Genomic DNA, 9,801 nt, shown 5'->3' on the forward strand with positions numbered 1-9,801 from the left:
AGATGACATGATTGTCCACTATTATGGAGTCTATCAATCACACTAAGGACAGAAAAACCAATGGATGTTAAGACCTGGCTGGGACCAATGATCCTTCCCTATAGACTCAAACTCTCAAACAGCAGATGTTTGTCAGGATGATGCTTTATATCCATGTTCATCTCCAGCTGACATGAGAGACCAAAACCCTACTTTCATTTATTTTTAGGTTCCATGAAGAAGTTGCAAGATACATACTAACAACATATTTTGCACACAACACCACACACATTATTCAGTTCCAGTGTTATCTCATAGACCACCTTACATGACTATTTTTGCAGTACAAATAACAACTTCAATATTTTGGTGACACCCATTTTGCTTTGAATCACTCTGTTGCATTATAGCTAGTCAGCAAACAGTCAAATGACCTTCCACTGACTGTGCAAAATATGGAATGCTTCAAAAATCTGTGTGGCCTCCTTATGCAGGAAGCCATGCTATTTTTCTCTTTATTGTTTCAATTTGAGAATGGGTACTGCTGAAGCAAACAGAAAGTTCTACTTTTACACGTGATTAGAAAGAACTTACAGAGTACCTACATAAATTGGTTATGAGTAACATATAAGCAGGGAATAATACACTGCAGAAGGCCGCAGGAGGCCTCTGAGGAGGAAGGCCTCTTCATGCCTCATGCTCCAGTGCAGGGTGACCTTGGCTCTGTTACCATAAACATTGTGCTCAAGGCTATAAAAACCCTTCGTAGAACTATGATGTAGCCAGACTTGTGGGCTCCTTGTAAGGTCTGTGTTCCATCAGCCGTACTTAGATAACAAGCTAAAGATAACCACATGTTCTTCTTTTGTGAAACCCCCAAACTGCCACTGTTATCAATCCTTAGAATGACACACCACTTCCCGTTCACTGATTCAGTTCTGGCTCACTGGTTCACTCCACCATCATCCTCTCCCCACCATTACTCCACCCCTACCCTGTAGATCAAAGTGATTGTAACCAATAAATAGAGTGGATGGTCAGAGCTCAGGGCCTTCACTGTCACCTCCAAAGTAATAAGTGATGGCCCTCTGGTCCCATCATCTCACTTCATCTTTCTTTTTCTCATTCCTTTGTTGCCACCAAACTCAGGGTACCCACAGGTGATGTAGGGGTGGCTCCCTACATTCTGGTGCCCAATGTGGGGCTCATGGAGCTCTACATTCTGGCACCCAACGTGTGGGGCTTATGGATCCCTATGTTCTGGCACCCAGTGTGCAGGGCTCATGGATTCCCTACATTCAGTGATGAGACATGGACAAGGTATGGCTCTGTTAAGTCCAACTAACCTACTTGAGATTCTGAGAATTCTCTTCAATGGCTTCCTGTGAGGTAGAATTTGAAAATATTTTTAAATATTGAGGTAGAGTTGCAAGTAGCTTGGGCAATTTTCATTATTATTTAAAACAGATCAGTCAAGGGGCCAATCACAACTGGGAGTCCGCTGCTTCTGGGAAGGTAAATATGGGATTTTCTACTGCCTCAGGTATTATACAGGATATAAAGGTGCATGAGGGTACAGAACTGGTAGCAAAGAAGAAAGAAACACTCATCTCTTCCTGCCACATTATTTCAACCTCTCTGACCATTTAGAACAAGCCCAATGAATATCTGCTACAGAAAAGACCAACAAAGGCCTGAAAGGATCTCTTACCATGAAGATCTCAGCTAAGCCTAGGCTGAATATGGGGGAGATGGTCAATTAGCTCATTTTGTGTGTGGATAAAGTCACATTGCCAGAAAATGGTGCTGGTGCTTTGGGAATAATGGCTGAGCATATAAGCATAGGTATGTGAATTTAAAAAACGCTGTAACTTCAACATCTTTGTATGAATCACCATGAAGACCTGAGGGCTCTGAATCAGTAAGGGCATCTTGGTGTCAAAGATCAACCATTACCAGGCAGCAGGACCAGTTTCAGGGGCAAAAATGCAACAGAATCAACAGAAACAACAGAATGATTGGAGTGCCCTTTGTTTCTAGTCCTTCTGATTTGATAAAAGGGATTGTCTTCCTTGGATTTAGTAAATCCCTTTGGTTCTTGAAAAATTCAAAGAGTATGGAAGAGATAGTCTTCAGAAGACAGTAAATGACTTTCTGATAAACTGGACATTTCAAGACCCAAATAACTCATCAAAAAAAAAAAAAAGAAAAAAGAAAGATGTGACACTATTTTTTATCTCATTCATAGGTGTTATACTTGGATGAAATGAACAATGTTGGAATCTGTAAACATAAAGGTCTTACAAGTCCTGAGATAAAGAATCCTGCACACACTGGTACTTCTAACCAGTCTACCTTTTGCTTGATTTCTAGCTGATGCAGGGGACTAACTCATTGCCACTTTAAAACTACCCAAACCAAACTACTACATCTCACTTGATATATAAGATACAGTTGTTGTAATTATTTTAAGCCTTAATTTAGTGTTAACTAGACTTTTCATGTAAACACTTACATATTATGTTGACTAGACACAGCATAATCCCTGGCAGTTTTTCCAGATTTATCTTGACAAAATGCATCAATATCTTGATCAAGTAGAAGGCCAACCATACTTGCTGATCCACAACATACGGCAAGTATAAGCACAGTCCTAAAATGACAGAGAGGTAATTTTTCCCTAACTGTAATAAAGTTGTAAGCTAATCTGGCATACTTTACCCATTTAGTATCTTGCCTGTCAATGCAGAATTAAACATTTGCATGCACTAAAAGACATAAGCATCTTGGGTGCTCAAGTGTTAATCTCTGTAAAATACCACCAAAGTTAAAAGGAAGGGACAAAAAGAAAACCTCTTATCTCAGTGGGTGTTAAATAGTAGAAGCTGCTAATTTAAAGGCCTTTGATGGGCAAGAAACTATGCTAGGGCCACTTATCTGAAGTGAACAAAGATTTAAGTAAAGATTTCCTTCCCGCTTCCCGAGACTGATATACAGTAACAGAAAATCAGCTGTGGGGTCACATAAGAGCTATCTGCATGCTGAAAGCAGTAATATTAATAAGAATGGTGAAAACAGTAGTCATAATAGTTTCAGTTAATGATGCCAATAAGCATGTGCTGGGCACTGAATTAAATGCCGCACACACACATCTTTCTTACTTATGCACAGGCAATTTTGAAGGAGATATTCTCCTCCTTTTCATATATGACAACACATTTGGTGGTAAATAACATTGCCAAGGTCACACACCTATCAAGTAAGAAAGCTAGGAATTAAACCCAGTCTTGTGTGAATCCGAAGCCTAGCTCTTTTCTCTTATCACCCACCTACACCTTGCCTTCATTAAAGGAACAGTGTACCCACTTAAAACTATCTCTACTTCCTCTCTCCATACCAATTAAAAATAAGGCCAGACACAGTGGCTCACACCTGTAATCCCAGCACTCTGGGAGGCCGAGGCAGGCGGATCACAAGGTAAAGAAATTGAGACCATCCTGACCAACACGGTGAAACCCAGGCTCTACTAAGAAATACAACAATTAGCTGGGCATGGTGAAGCGTGCTTATAATCTCAGCTACTCAGGAGGCCGATTCAGGAAAATTGCTTGAACCTGGGAGGTGGAGTTTGCAGTGAGCAGAGATGGTACCACTGCACTCCAGCCTGGTGCCTGGTGACAGAGCGAGACTCTGTCTCAAAAATAAACAAACAAACAAATAAATAAATAAATAAATAAATAAATAATCAAAACATCAAAATACACTGGAATTAAAACAAAAGCTGATGAACTTACAGTATGTGGGAATAGCAATTAATTGTCTTGGAGGCATAAGCTAACATTAATATTCTTCAAAGAAAGCAACTTATCACAGAGTTATTCAAAAGACAAAATGATTATCAACTCCTATTTATGTTTAATAAAGTGTATTAGTGGAAAACATATAAGACATAGAGATTAAAAACTACTAGAAAGAGTTAAGTTCAATACTAAGTCATAACTAAACTAAAAGTTAAAGTTCACACTTCATGAGACAAATATGAAATCCATTTAGCTAACATAAATCATATAACCAAAAATGTCACATAATAACATCAGTCAGTGTAGTAAGAGGAATCCCACTAAAACTGTTCTTTATGTTGCCCAGTCTAATTGTTTTTCTACTTAACTGATTTGTTGATCCTGATCACTATGTTGCAATAAGTTAATCTTATAAATGTTTATGACTTGAGTGACTGCTATCATTCTACAACACAGAGATTAAAAAAAATAACTATACCTTCCAAATTTATCAATTGCATTTACATTAGCTTTTTTCTTGATTAAAAATTTCATCATTTTCTCTTTTTGTCCATATACAGCAAGTGAAAGTGGCGTGAGGCCACACTGTAAAACAATAAAAGCAAAAATGATATTTGATTCAAAAAATTATGTACTTCTCAACTGAACTGGAAACTATATAAGATCCTATAAACTTACACTCATAGAAAGTAAACAAATTATAGTCACTTCCTTCTTACTCTTCGGTGCTTTCTCACACACTGCTCTTTCCCTTGGAGACACCTCTCTTCTGCCTCAACACATTAACTCTGATCATCTCAAAAACTCACTTTAAACACTTACTGGTTCCAGGAATCTTTGCTTCTATGCCAGCGTTTGGCATGGTATTATTGGATGATAATATTTTTTCCATCTAAACAAAGAGCTGTATCTTTCAGCTCTATGTTCTCAAACTCGAAGACAAATTGTTGGGTATAAAGCAAGAATTTGTAAAATATTTCTTTAGTTTCATGTTTTACCAAAAGATCAAGCTCCAATGTGCAATAAATATTGCTACTAAGTCTCATACTGCCCATTTCAACAATTTTTCCAACATGTATTCATTTAAAATCAATTTGTATTTAAGTTTTCCAGATGGGTAACTAAATAAATAATCAGTTCACAGAACTAGTGAAACCAAATTTACAGAATCCCTATATGTAGTCTCAATAACTCCATGGTTTTCAGTGTTTAAAACTGCCATCCTGATTAAGCAAATGCTCTACAAACGTTTTATTTTTTATTATTTATTGTACTTTAGGTTCTGGGGTGCATGTGCAAATCATGCAGGATTGTCGCATAGCTACAAACATGGCAAGGTGGTTTGCTGCCTTCATCCCCCTATCTCCTCTATCTTGTATTTCTCCCCTCATTATCCCTCCCTACCCTCCCCATGCCCCTGCTGTCCCTCTCCTAGACCCCCTCAACCGACCACAGTCTCTGATGCTCCCCTCCCTGTGTCCATGTGTTCTCATTGTTCAACACCCACCTTTGAGTGATAATATGTGGTGTTTGGTTTCCTGTTCTTGTGTCTGTTTGCTAAAATGATGGTTTCCAGAGTCATCCATGTCCCTACGAAGGACATGAACTCATCATTTTTTATGGCTGCATAGTATTCCACGGTGTATATGTGCCACATTTTGTTTATCCAGTCTATAATTGATGGACATTTGGGTTGGTTCCAGGTCTTTGCTATTGTAAACAGTGCCACAATGATCATATGTGTGCATTTGTCTTTATAATAGAGCAATTTATAATTCTTTGGGTATATACCCAGTAATGAGATTGCTGGGTCAAATGGAATTTCTATTTCTAGGTCCTTGAGAAATTGCCACACTGTTTTCCACAATGGTTGAACTAATTTGCAATCCCACCAACAGTGCAAAAATGTTCCTATTTCTCTACATCCTATCCAGCATCTGTTGTCTCCAGGTTTTTTAAAGATCACCATTCTAACTGGTGTGAGATGGTATCTCAATGTGGTTTTGATTTGCATTTCTCTAACGACCAGTGCTGATGAGCATTTTTTAATACGTTTGGTGGGCTCATATATGTCTTCTTTTGTAAAGTGTCTGTTCATATCCTTTGACCACTTTTGATTGGGTTTGTTTGTTTTCTTATAAATCTGTTTTATTTCTTCGCACATTCTGGATATTAGTCTTTTGTCAGATGGGCAGATTGCCAAATGTTTTTCCCATTCTGTTGGTTGCCAGTTCACTCTAATGATTGTTTCCTTTGCTGTACAGAAGCTCTGGAGTTTAATTAGATTCCATTTGTCTATTTTGGCTTTTGTTGCCATTGCTTTTGGTGTTTCAGCCATGAAGTCCTTGCCTACGCCTATGTCCTGAATGGTTTTGCCTAGGTTTTCTTCTAGGGTGTTTATGGTGTTAAGACTTATGTTTAGATTGTTAATCCATCTGGAATTAATTTTAGTGTAAGGTGTCAGGAAGGGGTCCAGTTTCTGCTTTCTGCACACTGCTAGCCAGTTTTCCCAATACCATTTAGAGAGATACTGGATAGTCTATAATAAAGCTTCAATTGATCAAAGAAGTTTAGAACTTGCTACAATTCTAACTGAGAAAACTCTGATCTTACTAACAACTTACTGAGCTAAGCACTTGAATGGTAACAAAGAGACACAAAATCCTGAGAGGACCATCCTCTACTTATTGAAGACTACTCACTGCAAATTTCTAAAGACCTTCTGAATGGCAGTGAATAACTGATGTTAGGAGAAGGTATTATTCCGTAAGCTGATTGATACTGCCAATAATATTCATTTTAACATCCCAACCACAGAGATAAAAGTCAGATTAGGCCAGCAATGGTGGCACACACCTGTAATCCTAGCATTTTGAAAGCCTGAAGCAGGTGAATCACTTGAGCCCAGGAGTTCAAGACTGGCCTGGGCAACATGGCAAAAAACTCATCTCTACTTCAGAAAAAAAAAAAATACTAAAACTGAGGTTGAAGGACCACCTGAGCTTGGGGAGGTCAAGGCTGCAGGGAGCTGTGATCACACTACTGCACTCCAGCCTGGCAGAGACCTTGTCTCCCACCCCCCAAAAAAGTCCAACTAGTATTATGGGAAATGAAAGATATAAAGGAATTAGCACATATCCAACTCCAACTGCAACTATTCTAGAGATCTTAAGTTTCTGAGATGTAAGAATTTATATATTACACTTATTTATTCAGTGATTCCTCAGCAGGAGTGTATCCAGATTTTGAGGAATTTGTCATCATTGTTTAGAGAAAGGTCTCATTATGTTGCCCAGGCTAGACTCAAACTCCTGAGCTCAAGCAATTTCCCCCCTCAGCCTCCCCAGCAGCTGAGACTACAGCCATTCACCACCATGCCTGGCTTCAAGGAAACCTTTTGAAACATACATGTCCAGGATTTATTAGACTTACTTTATGAAAATCTTCAGGGGAGAGCCTAGACTTGTAGATTATTTAAAATTTTTCCTCAGGTTACTGAGATGCACAATTCTAGCTGAAAACTAGTGCAATAGATAATTACTTCGGTGTCCTCTCTTAGCCACATGACCAATTCCCTTTATCATTTGAGGATTTGGCCAAAAAGAGAAAAGAGTAGGAGAGAGATTCATTTGCTGAAAATACCACATAATTTTCCCAGGTAAGAGAAGAACAGGGTCTAGTAAACTCAAAATCCAACTTGATCTTGTTATTTATAAGCTCCTTATCTCCCACCTTCCCATCAAGACATTCTAGATTAGAAAGCAGAATTGAGACTCTAGTTGGCTATTTCTACCAGAAGAGGATCATGAGTCAGTTAAGTACCTGTTACTCCCTCTGCTCAAGGGTTTCCCACTACATTACCACCTATTCACTGCCAATCTGGTTCCTCAGAGGCCTCCTAACATTGATCTCCAGGCAATTTATAACTAACTCCCTCTCCCAAACTGAAAACTCATTCTCTAAAACTGAAGAGAACTCTGTCTCACCATACAAAAGAAACGAATAAATACCACCACACACACACACACACACACAACCGTTTCATGGTCTTTCCCCTCCATTACCTAATTTCCAAACTAGCCTTGTTATTTCTGATTGCTCTTTTCTCCCCTTTCCATTTCTCCCTCATGAGCAATCAGAGCTACCCTAAGCCTTGCCACTCAAGATACATCACTTCATATCGATTACTTTTCTTAGAAATTTGCCAAAGCAGCAGGATTTCTATTCACTGAAACATGTTTTTGTTTTCTTGGAGTTTTAATGTAAAACTTATTTCCAGGGCAAATTTTACTATTTTATAGTCATTAGGAAAAATAAACAAACAAACAAACAAACAAAAAACCTGGGAAAGAAAAATTGGAAAAAGCAATAAGTATTACCTTTTACAATGTCAGTGTTTTCAAAAAAAGAAATTTACCACAAGTACATTTTTAAAAAAGCTGTACCCTCTAATTCTTCTTTAAATTTAACAATATTTAAAATAAAATCTTAGACAATTAAGTCATTTCAAAATATTTTCATTCAGGTACGCTTGAGCTTCCAAATACAGAAAATTAACCCTTACACAGGAGATCGGTGTTAAAACAATCGCATTTCAGTATTTTGAAAATAAAATGGATAGATCTATACCTTGTTTTTTGCTTCAATATCAGCACCGTATAAAAGCAGTGCTTTGGCCAGTAATTTGTCTTCATTGTAGACCGCATAGTGTAGCGCGGTATTGCCATACACATCCGGAAGGTCTGGGTCAGTGCCATGTTCTAGCAACGTTAACACACATTCATCTTCTTGGCACTGTACGGCCTGTCAGTATTAGACCAAAAACAAATCATAAATCCTAGGAACTCAAAAGAAATATTCCACAGGTTTCACCAACTAGCTATATTTAAATGAGAAAACTCATCTTTATTCTACATATTGAAATCAAATCCATCTCGTGCTGATACAGTCGGCTACTGCATACCTTTATTAGAGCTGTCCTCTTTTTGCTGTCAAAGGCATGAAGTTCACATCTTCTGTACAGCAAGAGTTTTACTATTTCTGAATTCCCATTGGCAGAGGCCAAATGGAGGGCAGTTCTATGGGAGTGAGAAGACTTTTTAGGAAATTGTAGTGCACTATCTACAGCCACCTCAGCAATTCATGTCATTGCAAACACTGAACAGTCTGCTATTACTCTGCCTTCAAAACAAACATTGCATTTTCCTTTGAAGAAAGTATACTATTTATTACCCCTCCTTACTCACTGTATGAGTGAAAGAGCAGCCTATTTGAACAGAAAGAGCATAGCCCTTGGATTCCATTCAACTTGGGCTGGAATCCTCTTTCCGCTCTGTCACTTCCTAGATGTTGCTTAGCCTTTTTGTATCTCAATTTCCTCAACAATAAAATGGGAATGAAAATAGTAACTTTCTCAGAGAAAACCACTGTAATACTTAATGAGACTCTACACAAAAGACAGAGAATAGTTCCTAACACAACAGTTCAATTCCTAGATATTATAATTTTTACTACTACTACTGGAGACATGTGAATTGAGTGAGATAATACAATTATACCTACACTTTGAGGTATTTTTTAAGGATTACAGGTAACATTCTATTTTAGTGATTCTAAGATGATTCCACGTTTGAACATTTCTTACACTGGAATGTCACTTGTAATTCATGATTTACTATAACTAATTAGCAGCATTTAAATAATTATCTTATTTGGACGTAAAATAATGAGGCATCTTACAATGCCTGGTGCCTTACATTAGCTAGGCCACGTTATAATATAAGAGGTCTGGCACAGTTCTAGTCCAATGACTGGCATTTAGATGAAATAAGAAGGCTGAGGTGAAAACAAAAACAAATTTCTAAAATAAACTAATTCTTACTTTGGTTTTCAAAAAACTTTAAGCCAAAGAAAACTTGAGATTTAAATGACTAAGTATGTCTCATTTTTTTCAATACTCAGAATTACAGAATGTACGTAAATCAGGTATTTCTAATCATTAATATTAGGATTTAAGACTATT

The 9,801-nt window shown here is 37.7% G+C and overlaps 1 non-coding gene across 1 annotated transcript; it reads right to left on the reverse strand.

The window, feature by feature from the left end:
• Positions 1 to 428: 428 nt before the first annotated feature.
• Positions 429 to 534, reverse strand: LOC141582096 (U6 spliceosomal RNA). The gene has a single exon (XR_012514927.1). It is a non-coding gene; the product is annotated as a U6 spliceosomal RNA (small nuclear RNA).
• Between the last annotated feature and the right edge of the window lie 9,267 nt (positions 535 to 9,801).

Source organism: Saimiri boliviensis, chromosome 18 (assembly GCF_048565385.1).
Source record: "Saimiri boliviensis isolate mSaiBol1 chromosome 18, mSaiBol1.pri, whole genome shotgun sequence".
Classification (NCBI taxonomy): domain Eukaryota; kingdom Metazoa; phylum Chordata; class Mammalia; order Primates; family Cebidae; genus Saimiri; species Saimiri boliviensis.